The following is a 12,757-nucleotide window of genomic DNA, read 5'->3' on the forward strand; positions in this document are numbered from 1 at the left end:
TCTGCTGTTCACAGCTTTTTAACAATTTTCTAATTTCTTGGGCATGTTAAACAGATCTGATGGTAGTTTAGTCTTGACTTTCCTTGACGAGCATACTAACAGCAATATAGGGATATGTGCAAGGAACGTATCTCCTTTCACACAAAGAGAAAACTATCCAAATTGGGCATCTAGATTTTCTCTTTTTACTATTGTTACTTCTGAGAGTTTTTTAGGAAATAAAAAAGACTGAAACATTTTCTAACAGACTTTTCTGGTGTCACAGTTGCATTTTCAACTTTGGGAAACCAAGTTTAAGTTAGGAGCCCTCAGGATTAAAGTGACAGCATGAAATTCAGAGGAGAAACATTTATAAATGTGACATCAAGTGGAGCTGATCAATCTGTCCTTACTTAAAGTTGTTCCCCCTTTAGTTTTTTGGAAAGGTGGGTTTCCCCTCCCTCGCCCCCACCTCCCACTGCCCCTGGTGGTGCACTCCCCAAAAATGGACATTGTGCAAGAAAATGTCTCTTCCCGATGACAATGAAAGCACTGGCGCTTGGATGGAAACTGCCTTGGAGCAGAGTCTTTTGGAGGCATAGCAGCTGAGGCAGCTACTTTGTCTCGGGGCTTCTTCGGGATCTCCTCCATCATCAGGTGTGATTTCAGTGTGCATTCCTCGATGATCAGATCGAGGGTCAGAGGTGGCAAAACTGGCAGTGCTAGGATGATCCTTTTGCACACTTTGTTTGCATTCATAGATGCCACTTCCAGGGCAAGCTTGTTCTGGAGTTCGGATCCCTCCCCACGCCTCTCCACTGCCGCTCTAACTCAGTCTACGAAATCTACAAAAGGCTCTGCCACAGATTGTTTAATTGCTGTGTAGTGTACCGTTGACTCCTTGGTGGGCATGGCCATGAACACACGCTCTGCAGCACCCCTGGACATGTCCAGCACCGCGCTTGGAATTCCCCTAGCCTGCAGCTGCCCTTCACTCCATTCTCCTTCACCAACAAGATGGTTCAAAGTAATTGGTTCTTCCACGAAATCAAGGCTATATGGCCCCTCCAAGATTTTGGGAAGCAGATCTGCTGCTAATTTTTTCCATCTCCTCTCCCACAATTGGTATTCAGATGGGAGAAGCAGGCAGCTGAACAGACGTTTAAGGTCTGCCGGCACCATTGTTTTAGATGTTAAAGTTGCTTTTAATGCCCTTAAAAAATGGACCTTTGGCACTGAAATCTCTGAATGTTTTGCATACTTCTTTGATTGATCCATAGGGAAGGGGTTCCCATTTAGGGTTCTTCCCTCCTCTGGTGTAGGAGGCTGGAGTTAAAAGCGGCTGCTCGATTTCGCGAACTTGTTCCACCCCCCGGGTCTCCGGGGACCGTGGAAACGCGGAGGCGGGGCGTGGGGGACAGGGCGAGGGCTTTCCCACTCCTGAGCAGAGGGGCGGAGACAACAGAGCCTCCCTGGTGGGAGAGGGCGGGACCAATGACGCGGCCGGGGAAACACGCAAGGAGGGCACGCCCACATGGGGTGGAACAGGGGGAGGGGAGTAGCCTGATCCCTCGAGGGGGTGGCACCCACACCAACAGGGAAGCAGGAGGGGTCCAGGGGTTGTGGAAAGGAGAACCCCCCAAAGGCATTCGTGCTCCATTTTGTGAGAAGAAAGATGCTGTTCCCTGCCATATGGCTGGCGGGGCTTCCCCAGAGGAACAAAGGAAAGGGTTCAGGGAGGCAAAACTGCGCTGGATTGTGCTAAAACTGGGATTTTCGACTGGGAAAAGGGGATAGGAATGAGGGTTTGGGGTCAGAATCTCAGCAGAGTGATCAGTTCCGCTAAGACAGGGGTACCGGGGGGACTCGGGGAAGCCAGGAAAACAGTCCGCACTGCAGGAGCTGTCCTGCACCTCTTAGCAGCAGAGTACTCCCCCTTGCCCACCCGGTTTAGGGGAAGAGGGAGAAGGAGAGGAGGGTCGGAGAAGGGGTTCAGGGCTAACTGGGTTTTTGTTTGGTGGTTCCCCCCCCCCGCCCCGGTATGTGTTTCACGTACTTTCCACTCTAACAACTTCTGAAATTAGCAAATGCAGCTTAGTAAAGCTACCTTTGACGGAGGAATCCTTGTGCTCGATTCTCTCTGCTAATTTCATGCCTGCGTGTTCCCAAAATTCCTTTTTCCTAGCATCTTCCGTGGAAACAGCCAAGAAAGTAAAAACCAACTACTGAACGAAATTTTTAACTGAACTTTTGGGGACACCACTACCCTTCACCACTAGGATTTCTTTAACTTGGGTATAAAATTCCCTCTGGTGGGTGGTTAACATGGCTCCCATGTTCCCAACCCACTTGAACCCACCCTCAGCTGCAGGAAAAGCAGAAAAAAAAGAAAAAACGACAGTCTGCCGGCGGTTTTCACTCACGCTGTGCACGACATGTCCCCTAACCCTGGGATCGTGAACAACCCACCCTCAGTGATGGCAGTTTTCAGCTGGGTCTGCTCTCTGCCACTGAAATTACTTACCAAACTGGTATATTCACAAACAAAACTGCAGCTGCAGTCCTCGCTCTCGGAAATGGCTCCTCGGTGCCGTCTGTGACCGTGAGAAGTTACGCTTCCATCTGTCATGGACGTGCTCCTTCGAGGGTGGTGGAGTTTTCACTGACTTACTTTGTGGAGGCAAGCTCCAGTTTTCAGTCCAGCGTCAGGCGCTCTTTTCCCCGTGGAGACGGCGGCTCAGCTGTGGCTCAGCTCGCAGCGCGGTGGCTCAGTGGCTCGGCGGCAGTGCATGTCTTTGCATGGCTCCGGGGTGCCTGACGGTGAATCCCCACCTGTGTTGGCTACGGCTGGTCGCCCCATGGCTTGCACTGGGCATCCCTCATGGCTATGGCCCCGTGGCTGGGCACCACTTGTGGCATTCGGTTTTTCTTTGCCCCAGTCCCGGACTGCTGGGAGTGCCTGGCTGGCACGCTGCTTCTCAGTCGAGACCAGGGTAGCCGCGTGTGTGCAGAGCTCTGGGGCTGAGCCTCTGCGTGGGTCTGCCACTTCTGTAGCCAGACACAGAGGCAAGACAAAGGGTGAGAGAAGATGGCGCCTATAGGGTAATACATGGGTAAAATTTTATATTATTAAAATATAGACAAAAAACATGCGAGCCAGAGCCAGGGGTTTGCCTCACATATGTTGAAACCTTTGCCGATAAGGCTTCATTTACAAGTTAATACATGTAGCTCACCCGGAGATGAGTCATTTCTCAAGATGATCTAGGAACTCCCAGGCAATGATCGTCCCGACAACTACCCGAGATTGGGATCCCTGGAACCACTGAAAGATACATCTCAATGCCGGGTTCCTGTAGTTCCATCATCGAGGTACATCACTTCCCGGACCTTGAATTGTTCAACTCAGTGCAGAGAAAAGATACATTATCAATATGTGGGACTTTGAATGGAAAGAAAAGGCAGATCACCGAAATCCTGGCCTCAAGCACGATAAACTGTATAAAATCCGCTCACGCAGGATGGTTGGTGTGAAGCATAGGAGACCCTCTGCTAGAGCGGTTGGACCTGTGTCTCACCCAGCGCCGATCCCGGGCTCAGCACTGTCCTCTTCTTTGTGGCTGGCTCAGATAGAATTCAATCGCTGTAATAACTTTTTTGGTTTTCATTTTTAATTTGGCTGGGTCAATTTTTACCTATAACAATCTTGGTGAGCCTGACATGATCTGACTTGGGGCATCCAAGGGCTCCCTGCCCTTGGTCAGGGCAGCGCCCCACTGATTTCAGTGGCCAGACAGGATCGGGGAAGCCCACGGAACCAATGAGATTCCCAAAAAAAGCCAAAAGATCCACAATCAGAAAGGGATAAAAACGGGCCCAGAGCTCTTGGATATTCTGAGTCGGAGCCTTTGAAGCTCCAGCAGCAATTTTTTTCATTCATAAAATCTATGTGCATGAAGAATCCATGCGGGAAAAAGGTCCGTAATTATCACATGGTTGAGTGGGGTGTGATCGAACATGTATGTGAGACGTGACATTGTCACAGGGCGAGAGTGCACCCCAAAATCGCAGTTCTACTATCCCGCGAGGGACATAGTTGGTTGCAGGGGAAGCAAATGAAATCGGGTGAACTCACATCACATAATAAAGCCTGCTACTTGGGGGGTTCAGGGGTTCGATCACGGGAGGATCGGAGAAGGAAGGAATTGTTCTCGGGCACTCGAGAATTAGGAAACCTCTTCGATCCAGGACTTGGGAATCCAGGGAAAGGTAAGAGAGCTCAATTTTATCAGCCAAAAATCGACAGATTGGTTCGCTGTTCAACCAGTAGGCTGCTAAGACTCGGTTGGGAAGGACCAGGTCACATGTTCAGCAACGGCTGGCTGGTTTTGGAGTTGGTCTCAGAATTCAACACAGAGGTACGGTAAGGAGGTTTTAAAATGGGACAAAAGAAAAGTAAGATCCAGGGAAAAATCCAAGGGAAATCAGGGAAGTCGGAAAAGGGGAAGAGGGACGGGATGCCCAAAATCCCGAGGCAGAACCCCTTGGGATGAATGTTAGAACATTGGGAGGATTTTCTCTGTGAGGCAGAGAAAATTAAGAGAATGATCTATTATTGTATAGAAGTATGGGGAGGTATGGAAATTGGGAAATGCATGTTTTGGCCTATGTATGGCACGTTTGATACAAAAATGTGCCAAGCTTTATCTGACTATCTATATGGGGAAAGTGGGCTGGACAGTGAAGAGATGGACTACGCCAGATTATGGGAATATGCCAGTACACGGCTATTCCCAGTCAAGACCTCTGGCAGCAAGCTAAGTTCTAGCAAAGCGTGGGAGACCTTAGAAAATCTTCCACCACCATATCAGCTCCTCCTTCCTCAAGCACAGGCCCCATACCTGCCCCAGCAGCTCCCCCATCACAACCCACATGGGCATCGGCACCACCACTTAATACTCAGCCTTTGGCACCAGCGGTAGCGGACACACTGGGACCTTGCCAGTCTCTCCTCCCCACACAACACACAGATGATTATAGCCGCACACTTCGCACTGGGGAAGCCATGTCTCCTCCCACCAGTAGAACGCGGCGTAAAATGAGGAGAGATAATACCAATGATAGTGAGGAGGAAAAGGATAGACCCAAGCTCCACCCCTTAAGGGAAGTACCTACCATGCCAGGAGTTATCGGATACGTAAACATACCACTTAACATGGGGGATGTGAGAGCCTTTAAGAGGGAAATGGGAAAATTAATTGATGACCCTCTGGGAGTGGCGGAGAGGTTGGATGAATTCTTGGGGAACAGCATTTATTCGTATGATGATATCACTGCTATACTAAGGTCATTGTTCAATGCCAAAGAGTGGGATATGATAAGATAGGCTGCGATAAAGGATTGGGAATTCAGGAACCCCCACGGAGGGAGTGGGGCTGAGCAGAGGCCACCATGGAACACCCAGGCGGAGGAGAACCTGCTTAAAATGATAGGACTAAGGAATATGGTAATACATGGTATTCGGGGGGCTGTACCAAAGGGACAAAATATTAGTAAAGCGTTGGAGGAGTGCCAAGGGAAGGACAAGACGACCACCGAATGGTTAGAGAGGCTTAGAAAGAGCCTTCAAATGTATTTGGGGATGGATCTTAACTCTCCTCTTGGGGGAATTTTGTTAACAACATAATTTGTTGCCAAATCGTGGGAGGATATTTGGAAAAAATTAGAAAAAATAGAGAACTGGCAAGAGAAAAAGCTTGCAGGAGTTGCTAAGGGAAGCCCAGAAGGTTTATATGAGATGGGAGGATGAAAGGCAAAAGGCACAGGCAAGAGTGTTAGTGGCAGAGGTCAGGGAAGCTCAAAAACAGGAGCAAGTCAAAAACTCTGGGAAACCAACACAAGCCCAATGGCCCCAGGGAAAGCCAAAGAACATAAACAAGCAGGTAAGCAGCCCTGAGTGCTTTTACTGCAAGCAGAAAGGGCACTTTAAGAGAGAGTGCAAGAAAAGAATAAAAGATGAAAAGATCTTCCAGGAGGATTAGAGGTGTCAGGGGCTCTAAAATTTGGGGTCCAGAACACCGGGAGAGCCCTTGATAAAATTAAAAATAGGACCCCAGAAACAGGAACTGATTTTTTTAGTTGATTCAGGGGCAGAAAGGACCATGGTCTAACGACTGCCACCTGGTGTACTGGGTGTACAAAAAGTAAAGATTCAATGGTAGTTATTGGGGCAAAGGGGGAACCTTTTAAGGTACCGGTATTCCGGTATTAAAGGATGTGGAAATAGAATCTGAAAATAAAATCTGTCTCAGGAATATCTTATTAGAAGAAGAAGCAGACTATAACTTACTGGGGCGGGACTTGATGGTAGTCCTGGGGGTAAGCCTGATTGCACAAAATTCACAGCTCATGGTAAGTCTATATAAATTAACTGCTGAGGATGAGAGGGAAATAAATCCCAAGGTCTGGCACACTCAGGGGGAGGCGGGAGGGTTGGATATGGAATCCATACACATCAAAATTGAGAGACCGGAGGATCCCACTCGGATCAAACAATATCCCATCCACATGGAAGGCAGACAGGGATTAAAACCTATAATAGAGGATTTAATAAAAAAGGGCATGCTGGAGCCTTGTATGTCAAGGCACAACACACCTATCCTAGCGGTGCAAAAATCTGATGGGAGTTACCAGCTGGTGCAGGATTTGAGAGCTGTAAATCAGAGAACAAAAAATTTGTTCCCTACAGTCTCAACCCCCCACACCTTGTTAACTAACATACCTCCAGGGGACACTTGGTATAGTGTCATAGATTTAAAGGATGCCTTCTGGATTTGTCCTTAAGCCAAGGAAAGTCGGGACTATTTTGCCTTCCAGTGGGAAGACCTGGAGACAAAGAGAAACCAACAACTAAGGTGGACCTCCCAGCCTCAAGGGTTTGTGGATTCACTGAATCTCTTTGGCCAGGCCCTTGAAAAACTATTGAGTGAATTTGTGCCAGTACAAGGGACCAAATTACTGCAATATGTGGATAACCTATTGGTAGCTGGTCCCAAGGAAGAAGATGTAAGGACTGGTACTATAGCCTTGTTAAATTTTCTGGGAGAAAAGGGGTTGAGGGTCTCAAAATCCGAATTACAGTTCGCGGAGCCCGAAGTAAAATAAGTAGGACACTGGCTGACAAAAGGTAAGAAGAAATTGGATCCAGACAGGGTAGCAGGGATCATCACCTTGCCCCCCCTCCCCTGCCCCAAACAAAAAGAGAAGTCAGACAGCTACTGGGGCTCCTGGGTTACTGCAGGCAATGGATCAAAGGTTACAGCGAGAAGGTAAGATTTCTTTATGAGAAGCTTACCACAGACAGGCTTAAGTGGACAAAACAGGATGAGGAAGGCTTCAAGGAGTTAAAAGAGACCCTTATGGCAGCTCTAGTGTTGAGCCTCCCCGATGTAAAAAGACCCTTCCAGTTATTTGTGGATGTTAGTAATCACACTGCCCACGGAGTCCTAACTCAGGACTGGGCAGGGACCAAAAAGCCAGTTGGGTTTGTATCAAAACTCTTGGACCCTGTAGGCAAGGGATGGCCCACTTGCTTACAGGCAATTGTGGCGGTAGCAATATTAGTGGAACAGGCCAAGAAAGTAACCTCTGGGGCCTCGTTGGTAGTCTACACCCCCTACAATGTAAGGAGCATTTTACAGCAGAAGGCAGACAAGTGGCTGACAGATGCTAGGCTCCTGAAATATGAGGCCATCCTGATCCACTCTCATGATTTAGAATTGCGAACAACTTCGGCACAAAATCCTGCCCAGTTTTTGTTTGGAGAAGCCACAGGGGTTCCTTCTCATGATTGTGCTGAGGTGGTGGAATTACAAACCAAAATGAGACCTGATTTGGAGGAAAAAGAACTAGAAGAGGGAGAAAAATGGTTTGTGGATGGGTCAGCAAGGGTTGTTGATGGGAAAAGGAAATCTGGGTATGCTGTGATAAATGGGAAAACTGGGGAGGTGGTGGAATCAGGACCCCTAAGTGCCAGTTGGTCAGCCCAAGCTTGCGAGTTATATGCAGTACATAGGGCTTACAGAAACTAAAGGGCAAAAGGGGAACAATCTTCACAGATTCAAGGCATTCATTTGGGGTGGTACACACCTTTGGAAAAATCTGGGAAGAGAGGGGGCTGCTTAATACTTATTATTACTTTATTAATTATTTTAATAAAAGCAGGATCTGGCAGCCAGAGAGCCCGGAAGGGTACTGGAGCCAAGAAAAAGGGGGTCAATGTGAATGGAGTGATAAGACTGGACTCTGTTGGAAAAAAAGCCCTGGAGTTAACCCTTACCAATCCCTAAATGAGTTAAGTAAATACTGGAAGGAGCCCGAAAGCATGAAAGTTAGGTGGAAAGCCCCAGATGGTTTGTATTGGATTTGTGGAAAGAAAGCATACAGTGAGTTACCCAAACGATGGAAGGGATCATGTACAGTGGGATTAATAAGGCCTGTTTTCTTTACCCTGCCCCGCTCTGGGCACAGTTCATTAGGGGCCCCCTTATATGAGACCTTAAGCAGGAAAAAGAGGGGTTTGAAAAAGCAGTTCCCTATCTTTGGTGGGGGCCAGACCTGGGGTGAGGAGGAGTGGCCCGCAGAAAGGATAATAGAATACTATGGTCCTGCTACATGGGCCCAGGATGGGACCTGGGAGTACAGGACCCCAATTTACTTATTAAATCACCAAGAAGACTACAGGCCAGGGTAGAAATTGTATCTAACCACACCTCAGATGCCCTCAAACTGTTATCTAAGCAACACTCTCAAATGAGAGCTTTTGTATACCAAAATAGGATAGCTCTCATCTATTTGCTGGCTGAAGAAGGAGGGGTTTGTGGGAAGTTTAACGAATCGGAATGTTGAATAGAAATTGATGATTATGGGGAAACCATTAGAGACCTAGCAACTGAAATCAAACGTGTGGCACATGTTCCCGTACAAAAGTGGAATTCAATACTCCAGGCTTCCTGGTGAGATCACTTGTTTGATGGGGCATGGTAGAAGAAGGTGATATTTTTTAGTTTATGTTCCATCACTGGGATTATATTCCTGTCCTGCTTGATACCCTGTTTTATCAGATTAATCAGTGGTACAGGGGATGCAGGTGGCAACCATGCCCACAGATCCAGAACGTGCAATGGGAAACCTTAATCAGGTATCAAAAATAATGAAGTTAGGAGAAGAGAACCCCCACAGCAGCGCAGCCGAAGCCTTGGCCAGGTTCAAGGGGCAAATAAAAGGAGAAGGGGACTCTAACAAGTATTACCAGGAAATTCCAAGGGAGGAATGGGGTGATGGGATCACAAGGAACTGAGAAGTTTCTTTAAATTTTAGGTAATTCTATAAGGTAACTACACGGGATCGATAAGAGAATCACTAATACAGAGTTTTTCTTAGAAAAGGTGTGAATTAAGGTATTGATATTGAAGGGGGGGATTGTTTTGCATAATATGGATAATTCGCACCTATAGGGTGATACATGGGTAAAATTTTATATTATTAAAATATAGACAAAAAACATGCGAGCCAGAGCCAGGGGTTTGCCTCACATATGTTGAAACCTTTGCCGATAAGGCTTCATTTACAAGTTAATACATGTAGCTCACCCGGAGATGAGTCATTTCTCAAGATGATCTAGGAACCCCCAGGCAATGATCGTCCCGACAACTACCCGAGATTGGGATCCCTGGAACCACTGAAAGATACATCTCAATGCCGGGTTCCTGTAGTTCCATCATCGAGGTACATCACTTCCCGGACCTTGAATTGTTCAACTCAGTGCAGAGAAAAGAGACATTATCAATATGTGGGACTTTGAATGGAAAGAAAAGGCAGATCACCGAAATCCTGGCCTCAAGCACGATAAACTGTATAAAATCCGCTCACGCAGGATGGTTGGTGTGAAGCATAGGAGACCCTCTGCTAGAGCGGTTGGACCTGTGTCTCACCCAGCGCCGATCCCGGGCTCAGCACTGTCCTTTTCTTTGTGGCTGGCTCAGATAGAATTCAATCACTATAATAATTGGTTTTTTTTTCATTTTTAATTTGGCTGGATCAATTTTTACCTATAACAGCGCTGATCAGGAAATCTCAACTTCTGAGAATAAGCAAAATTTGAAGTTATAGTAATAATAAATCATCTCATCTACACAGCTGATCGTTCTTTTATGCCAAAAATTGCTTAAGAGGTGGAAATTCTATTCCCAAACACAAGAATTAAGAAAAAATTTATCACACTTAGGCAATAAACTGAAAAACCTTGTGTTGCATTAGAAAATTCTGTATTTTCCAATACAGGTGTATCTCTTTCTAGTTATTTCTAAGCAGTAAGTAGTAAGAATTTAAGGATATCATTCTTCTTACCTATTAAAAGGTATTGCTATTGATATACCATCTTTTAAAAATGAGGTAAAATTCAGACTTGTACAACAGTGGATAAGGGGCATTTTTTTATAACCCCTCCTAAGAGGAGAAGGAATGTACTCTTAATGAGTAGTATGGACTTGCTTTAAATTCATTTGTTCAGGAAAACTCTTGAAAGCTGTAGTGTCATATGTTACAATCTGGATATTAGAGTAAATATTAATGAAGTAAGATAGAAGAGTCTATCCTAAAGCAGATAGGCTTAGAGGACAATAGGGCAGAGGAACTGGTTTCTTAACTTAGTGACAGAAACTTGGTTTCTGGTTTTACCTTGGTTTTAGGTATCTATCTGGCAGAGTGGCACTCAAGCTGCTGGCTGGACGGGTAAGTCCCAGGCTCTCTAAGTGTGTGCGTGGGTTTGCTGTTGCCCCAGTGAGTGCACAAGCGATGGGCTTCTGGAACCCAACACTGCCCAATGAGCCCTCCTGCTCCCTTTTCCCCATGAGTCAGACAAAGAATGCTCCTCATGGTGTCTCTGGCAAGCTGTATTTTCAGACAGATGGGCTCCCACATATCTTGTACCTTAGAATATTATCTAGGGAGCTGTTAGAGCTGTTGGATAACCACTTGTTTCTGAAGCCAGTCCCTGCATGTCAGGATCCAGCACACTGTTTGGTGTTGGGAGGAACAGATGGGCTGCTTACATGGCATGTGTGAAAATAATGCATATCTTGTCTAGACAGGGATTAAATAGAGACAGGCACAATTCTCAGGGAAGATATGCTTGAATTTCCCATGCTGTGTTTTCATGATGGTGCACTTCTAACAGGAACATGGGCTGCTCAAAAATCAAGAATGTGGCATTCTGTACTTGTATCTTTGTTTCTATTTCTTCTAGTTATTCAGACTTTGGTATTTTATTCTTCAGTAATTTTATAACAGAATGACAGAATGGGGAAAGTTGAAAGAGACAACAGTGGGTCATCTGGTGCAACCTCCCTGTTCAAGCAGGATCATGCTAGAGCACATTGCATGGAATTGAAGATGGTGTCCAGTGAGGGCCATAACCATGGTGGGCAACCTGTTCCAGTGCATGGTCACCCACACAGCACAGTAAAGAAGTTCTTGATCAGCTATTGGATATATTTCCATAGACCACAAAGTCAGTAAGAACAAAAATAAAAATACACATTTTTAGTATGCTTTTCAGTAGTGATCCATATAAATTGTCAGCTAAATGATTCCAATGTTATTTTAAGACAGCTTATATTTATAAAGTGGGAAGATTCGAACAGGAAAATAAGCAATCCACCCATTTGTGAAAAAGAAATACAAAGTTCAGAGAAGCACAGACATAAATAGAGTATGGCTTGCTCAGAGGTGGACCCCAGTTTTTTGCAAGTTGGGACAGAGCACACTGTGCAAGGAAAATCCCACAAAACATAATGAAATCATCTCATGACTTTTTAATACAGCTGGGCACGGAGGAAGTAATCACAGGGAGGACCATAGGGACAGACAAGATGCTGTTGAAAAGCAGGGAAGCTGTTGGTGGGAACAATGTGATGGCAAGGCCCCTTTGTGGGGACCAGAGGTTACTTGATCCCCAAGATTCCCAAAGTCAGCAGGAGTCCACCGCTGGGGTCAGGACAGATTCTGGGGAAAACCTCAGTAGGAAACACTAGAGAGAGTGTCTCACACAGAATCTAAAAATTTACACACACTTACTGTGGTAAAATGTCTGGAGACCCTGTGGACAGGTAACTAGGAATACAATTATAAGAAACTAAGGAGTTGTACTGGCATCTTAACAGCAGTTATAATATGGAAATTATAGGATAAATCACAGTTGCAGCTCCCTGGATGGAATGCAGTTGGCATGACTTGAAACCTATTCTTCAGTGATTCCCCATTCACACATCTGCTAAGGGGAATGGAATGGAGAGTCAGGCTGTGTGGAGTTACCACTGCAAGGGGTTGCTGTGATCCTTGTATGGAAGGGAACTGGATGGTACTTTGCAGCTGAACTGTATAGCACCTGTCAGCCAGGGGAGAGGGGGAAACTGCTGAGAGAACATCTACGGCTAAATCACTCTTCTCAGATGAACTTGTTTCATTAAAGCTTAAAAATAATCTTAATGCACACCCCGGTCCCAAAATTACCCTCCTCCAAGGGGCAACCACCCCTCCTCACTGGGCACACACTCCATATTCTTTTTGATTGTATATTTAAAAGCAAAGTGATAGAACTTTACACCAATCAGTAACAAAGGTATGCATGACTAGAGTCACTCAAGCTGCACCTAACACAGAGAACAAAAGTACAAAAGTCGAGAATGGGGGAAAAGGTATGGAAGAATCCATCAAAACT

Source organism: Anomalospiza imberbis, chromosome Z (assembly GCF_031753505.1).
Source record: "Anomalospiza imberbis isolate Cuckoo-Finch-1a 21T00152 chromosome Z, ASM3175350v1, whole genome shotgun sequence".
NCBI classification, from domain to species: Eukaryota; Metazoa; Chordata; class Aves; order Passeriformes; family Viduidae; genus Anomalospiza; species Anomalospiza imberbis.